At 39.1% G+C, this 6,873-nt stretch overlaps 1 long non-coding RNA gene across 1 annotated transcript; it reads left to right on the top strand.

Moving 5' to 3' along the window:
• Positions 1-18: 18 nt before the first annotated feature.
• Positions 19-6,199, top strand: LOC102012371. The gene is made up of 3 exons (XR_001235449.1): positions 19-568; positions 5,411-5,509; positions 6,139-6,199. It is a non-coding gene; the product is annotated as an uncharacterized LOC102012371 (long non-coding RNA).
• The last annotated feature ends 674 nt before the right edge of the window (positions 6,200-6,873 follow it).

Below are 6,873 nucleotides of genomic sequence, written 5' to 3'. Positions count from 1 at the left end.
GCACGGAGGGGAGCGCAGAGCCGGGGCGGCGGAACCTCGCCAGCACTGATGAGTGGTGTTCCTCAGCTAGCCCGGCGGCGCCCGAACTTTGCAGCCTCCCGCCTCGGGGACTGGCGTGGGCGGGTCGGGAATCAGTACGCTGAACCAGACTTGGGTGCCTGGAGCCCATTAGTTAGGGTTCGCCCTCACCTGGAGTGTGTGGGGAAGAGACCGGTACCCCTTTCCAGTTGAGGGATCTGAGGGGCTGAGCACCTGGCCCCGGTCGCCAGTGTTTTCAGGGGTGGCGGTAAATTCCAACAAGGTCTCAGTTCTTTCCCTTGAGGAATACACAGCTCACCACTGATTTTTGGGAATTGCTTTTTCTTTCCTTTCTCCCCAGAAGGGCGGATAACCAGGACTCCGCCCCGTCGGGGTGGACTTTGATACCTGCGCGCCTGGAAATAGTAAGGAGGAAGCGAAAGGAAAAGGAGATTCCAGAAGATCACTGTGGACCTGGATACCTAAGAGTCTGTAAAAGCCAGTTGTTTGCAAAAGAGCTCACAAGCCAACTATTTATATTTAGTTCTTTGTAAGTAAACATTTCCCTGCCAACCGCCTGAAGTTCTCGGGTTAAAAGGTGGAATATACTTACCTTATCTGTTGACAGAAGTGAGGAAAGTAGGGAAAGTGCGGGCCTTATTATGAAAATGAGATAACTGGTGAAGTCCAGAGTCCGACAGGCTTCCCATGCAAGTCCTCACGTAGGACCTGTCTCCTAACTACTGCTCAGGAAGCGCTTTCTTCCTGGGAGACTTCAGCAATTATAAAGTGCCACAGAGGGGCCAAATCTCCATTTTCTTTTGAGCTAAGTACTCCATAGAAAGCCTCATTTGCACCAGGCAAGGTTTCTTGACATTATCAAAACTCCAGCAATTCTTCTTGCTCTTCCTGTTGCATTTATAATAGAAATTTTATTTATGTAGCACTTTCCTGACTCCATCTTAGATGTGTAATCTCCGTGACTGCTGGAGAAGGGATGTGTTTTTCTCTCTTCCTAGGGGTGTTCACGTCTCCTTTATTTTTTTGTCTTTATTAGCTATCTTAAATTCTAAAATTCTTAAATTATAACCTTAGGTTATAAATCAACAAAAATTCTTACAGGAGTTATGATGGATGTGTCTGAAAGTCAACCATCGCCTTGACATAAAGTTACTTTTCTCGGTAGATTTTATTGACTAATTGGGACTGTGTGCCTTTTTGCAAAAATATCTTAGTTTCTTGATTATCCTTTAGTTATTTGTTGTTTAAAAAATTGATTGATCGCTACTTGATACGATGGTTACCAAGTACAGTACAATCTCTGGATTTAGTGTTCTCCGAAGGAAATAAAGTTAAGAGCAATAAGCCAGCAGTGATTTAATACCAACTCTAGGAAGTGAACAAAAATCATTACTCTCCCAGTGGCATAAGTTGGATGCTGGTTTTATGAATCTTAATGTATGGCGGAAAGTAAAAGACATCTGAATAAAAATGGTAAATTCTACTTTTTCTATTTGTTTGTTAATCACCGGTGTCTAGCCAAATACCTAATGTGTTTGCTACATCTGTGCCATAACTCCTTGAGTTAAAAGTTTCTCCAATATTGTATAGTTTTAATTGAAATTTTAATAAGTTGGGCTGGGGATGTAGCTCAGTGGTACAAGCGCCTGCCTGCCAAGTGCAAGGTCCCGAGTTCGATTCTGGTACCCCCCCCAACAAAAAAGAAATTTTAATAAGTTAAATAATAAGTAGTAGGTAAATGGAACATATCTCAGCTGTACTAGTAGAGAAGAAATTATTTATTTAACTCCCCTCACCGACATTCAGGAAATGGAATTAAGAATTAAGATCTGTTCACTGCCAAACCATTGGGGTATATATACCCAGACATTTCCACTTCGGCTGGAATTACTCCAAAGTGCCCCACTCCCATCTTTATTTCCTACATTTTTAGTAAGAGAACAGATAAAACTGCTTTTCCTGCTTTTACGCCTTTGGTACGCCCACCCCTTCTACTCAGCATGCACTCTGCTTAGGAAAGCAGCAGTTCCAGAGTGGAAATTCTCTCCTCCGTGCTCTCTTCTCTCTCCCTTCTCTTCTTGGCCCTTTTTCCTTATCCACGAAGCCAGTCCCCATTGAGCACTTATATGCCGGCTGCTATTCTAAGCACTTTACTTGTAAGTGCTCATTTAATGATCTCCGCAGCTCTTGAAGAGATGGTATTGTCATCCCTCAGTAAGAAAGCATGTGAAGAACTCACACAAGACAGATGCTACAGGATGACAGCATAAGGGAGGGAAAAGTCCAGCCCACTCTTCCCCAAGATGAAGGTCTGCGGTGGGCTGTCTCGACAAAGCCAATGGTGCTGAGCTTGGAATAGCCTGTATCCAAATGCAGCCATACCATGGAAGCTATAGCATTTTCAATAAATTCAGTAACTTATGTAGACCTTGGCCTCCATCTTTAAACTGGGAATAGTGATACCTATGAGAATTTAATGTGATTACATATCTGGAGCATCTAGAATGTGGTGACCCCTCATTGCACCTAGTCTCTTTTCTAACTACTCATCAAGGCTGGGTTTAAATTCCATCTCTTTCCTAAACCTTTCTATGGTGCTAATTCTCAGAATTACTTACACACAGAATTTAATCTTTCCATTTTTTCTAAAAAAAATCCAGTTTAGTTTTGCCAAATATAAAATATTAAACATGTAGATGTGCTAGACCTGGTGGCGCATACCTGTAATTCCAGTACTCAGGAGACTGAGGCAGGAGGATCAATGTGAGTTCGAGACCAGACTAGGCTATACAAGGAGTTCAAGGCCAACCTGAACTGTGTAGTGAGACCCTGTCTCAAAAAAAAAAAAAAAAAAAAAAGTGTAGGTGCAGTAGACAAACATCTATGTAAAAATATTTAACTCATCAATTGAGATAAATAAGATTAAACATTAATGTGGATCTACTGCCTTTTCCACTCAGGCTTTAGGAAATAATTTTATCCCAATTTGAATATTTGAACATGCAACTATGGCAGCAGTGACTTCATCAGCAGGGTTATACTTCGAATTATTACATGCTGTCTTTGCTCATGACAAAGTCCCCACTCCCACTCCATCTCATCACACCTTCCCCTTGCTTGTTGCTTGCTGGCAATCAAGTTTTTGTCTCAAGTTATGCAGGTTATGCTTTCTGGGGACTTTGGCTAAGATGATTTTTTTTTTCTTTTTTACATCTTCTGGTGTTCATTTACTCATTAACTCATTCTCTATTTTAGAAGCAAGTTGTTTTCTATTTGTGTACCAGATAGGGAGATGCAAGCTGAGACTTGCGTGGTTACAAGGCAAGAGTGTCAAAAATATTGACCAACCTACAAACTTATCCCATCTATGGCATGTGTAAAAGTGCATTTCACTGCTGTGATCATTTGGTTTCTGTCTTTATCCCTACCGTAAGATTAATGGATGTCATACAGCAAATCGAGGCCTTGACCAACTAAGCCTTAAATGATGCCTCGACTGGTCTCTCTCCTAAATGAAGAAAAGCTAATATGGCAAATCATCCTCCAACTGTCTTTGGATGGTATTAAACATTCTAACAATGCAGGGGGATATTTGTAAAATTGTCAAAGCTAAATGTTGTGTATACATTCCTGATCCTTCTGCTAATAGCTCTAAGGCTATTCAAGATATTAAATGACAGGTTAAAGCCATGTCAGATTCTAAAATTCCCTAACCCTTCTTCTTATCCTCTTTGTGGGAGGCTATTACTGGCTCTTCCTGATGGAAATATTTGTTGTATTCATAATAGTCTTGTGGATCTTATTTGGCCCATGCATAATGAACTGTTTCTTTGGTCTTGTCTCCTCCAAACTTAAACCTATACACCTACCCAAGATAAAAATGCCTGGCATCTCTCTAGGAGCTTTAGATAGGCCCTCTGTGGAGTGTCTCTGACTGTTGATCACAACTATAATCCCTTTCAGCCAGAAGTAGCCAGAATGGTTATCATCCCTTGCCCCCTCACAGCAGTTAGGAGTACCTCTTTGGGCGGGAGTGGTTATTACAGACAGCTAAGTTAGGTAGAAATATTACAGGCAATCAGAAAGGTGTAGGCCCTCAAGGGTGAGTACATGAGGAAGAGAGGATGAGAATACATAACAACCATGGCTGAAGTCACATCCATTAAAGTTCAGGCCTCAAAATAAAGAGAGAATGACCTGCATGCTTCCCCAAGGAATAAGCAGCATGCTATAATCAGTATTGCCTGGCCCAGTGAAGTCTAGATAGACATCAGTCACACAGGTGGGTGACCAGGACCTCCTGACTCATCTCTTCCCAAAAAGGTCCTTGTACTTTCCATGTACACTTACTATGTGACTTGCTTCCTCATTAGATCAACATTATCTGAGTGTCTATACTTAGAATCTTATTAGTCATCATAGTTTTGTACCCACCTTGTGATTTGGCTCTATAAAACTTCCTCGAAAATGTGAGCTTCTTGACAACTCACTGGACCCCCTCCTCTCTCTCTCTCAAGAGCTATCTCTCCCCATAAAAATTCCTACTTCTACGCACTTCTTTACATGTTCTAGATATAAGTCCTTTGTCTAAAAGACAGTTTGCTAAAATTTTTTCCCACTCTGGGAGGTTGTCTTTTCACTCTGTTGGTGATTTCTTTTGATGTGTAAAAGCTTTTTTAAAAAATGAGATCCCAGTTGTTGATTCTTTGAGATGTTTTCCAGGCAGTTTGAGTTTTGTTTATGAAGTTTCTGCCTACCCCTATCTCTTATGTTTCTGTTTTTCATGGCAGCTCCGTGCTGTTTTGATTACTGTAGTTTAATAGTATTTTTTGAAGTCAGAGAGGGTAATGCATCCTGTGTGTTCTTTTTGCTTTCACTTCGTTTTGAATTTTCTTTGCCTTTTTTTCATTCAGTATTATTTTCACTGTTTTACTTTTGGACACATCTAATTCTCTAAACTCTTTTCTGATTCTGTGACTGAGGATTATATTACAAACCACTTCCTTTATATTAAAAGTATTAAATTTTCTCATTTATCCTAAATATGCACAATAATTACTTCTTCCAGTTATTATTTTTCAGTAGTCTTAAGTATTTTTTCAGTAACATTCAATTTATGACATATCCATATAAATACTTAATGTGTTTTAAATATCTTTGTCTCCTTGTTTTTTAAACCAATTCTGTCAGGTGACTTCTTCTCAAACTCAATTTGGTTAAAGATATATCCAGCCACACCTGCATTCTAGCAGTTTAGTAGTTATCAGTTCAGATTAATGTATAATAATCGAAGGTAATCTAGATCTTGTGACATATATACTACACAGGCACGGTGACTCAACTGTTAACATTTTTTTGATTCTCTCCCCAGAGCTGGGAATGAGGTGCTATCATCATTATCTGCTTTTCAGTCAAAGAAGAAACCAAAAGGTTATCTCCTCTAAGAATTTATGTCCAGTAAAGAAAGGAGGTAGGACTCAAACCCAGATGAGTAGGTTCAAAGCCTGTGTCTTTGTTATTGAGCTATGAGAGTATAGAGAGAGCTTTAAAAGTTTTGACTATAACCACTTCTTTTCTGAAGCCAGATTTTTGGGGGAAGATGATGTACCTGATATTCAGGTGTAGCCAATACTATTTCCTGGATTTTTCTGTTGCCCTTGTTTTTACTGATGTCAGAGTACCCTTAATATTTGACTTCCCATCTTGACTGTGAAGATCTTTAATTACTATTTGTGTTGCTGAAATACCCATCACAGAACCGTGGGTAAACATTTTATGAAGATGAAATACTTATATTCATTAAGCTATCTCACTTTGTACTTTGTAAGAAGTTAGAAGAGTTGCTTTGAAAGTTTTATCAACTCTTTTTTATCACAAAGGTTAATGATTTTTCCAGGTTACCATAAACATAAGAGCAGCATAGAATATTCAGTCAGTTCAGTTACTGACTATCAGGTGATGGCATTATGGGAAAGATATTTTGAAATATAATTTTACAGCCTAGATATCCATCAACAGATGAATGGATAAAAAATGTGGTATGTACAGAATGGGAGGATTAGTCAGCCAAAAAGAATAACAAAATCATGTCATTTGCAGGAAAAAGATGCAACTGGAGACCATCATGTTATTCAAAATAAACCAGTCTCAGAAAGTAAAAGACTGCATGTTTTCTCTTATATGCGCCATCTAAAAACAAATCTATCCATCTATACATTCACCCATCCATTCATCCATCCATCCATCCATCCATCCATCCATCCATAAGAGAGAGATGTCAGGAAACTAGAAGGTACAATTTTAGTCATGGAAAAGGATATTAGAGGAGGGAAGAAGAAAGAAAGAAAGGGTAATAGGGAAGGAAATTAACTAAATACATGCATATACTGATATACCGGAACAATTCTCATTATTCCATATTATTAATATGCACCATATTATTAACATAAATAGATGAAATATATCTTTAAAAATCGTTAGGTAATTGCAAGATGCAGGTAAGTATACATTTTTCAACAAAATTAATATTTCAGAAACTCATTTAGGCACTCGAGGTGAACATATGTCGTTGATTCTAACATGCCTGTTTTTTTCCTTTTTTTACAGTACTGGGGATTGAGCACAATGCCCTTGACCTGAGCTATATCCCCTGCCCTTTTCAATTTTATTTCAAGACAGGGTCTCATTAAACTGCAAAGTTGCTCAGGCTGGACTCAAACTTGCTATCCTCCTGCCTTAGAGTCCGAGAGTTCTGAGATTACAGGGGTGTGCCACCATACACAGATACACACCTAAATTTATATTCTACTACTTCTGAAATGGGGATTTGTATTA

Source organism: Chinchilla lanigera, unplaced genomic scaffold (assembly GCF_000276665.1).
Source record: "Chinchilla lanigera isolate Chin_1 unplaced genomic scaffold, ChiLan1.0 scaffold00042, whole genome shotgun sequence".
Lineage (NCBI taxonomy): Eukaryota > Metazoa > Chordata > Mammalia > Rodentia > Chinchillidae > Chinchilla > Chinchilla lanigera.
The sequence above is the reverse complement of the archived record's forward strand: the minus strand, read 5'-3'. Positions and strand labels throughout refer to the sequence as shown.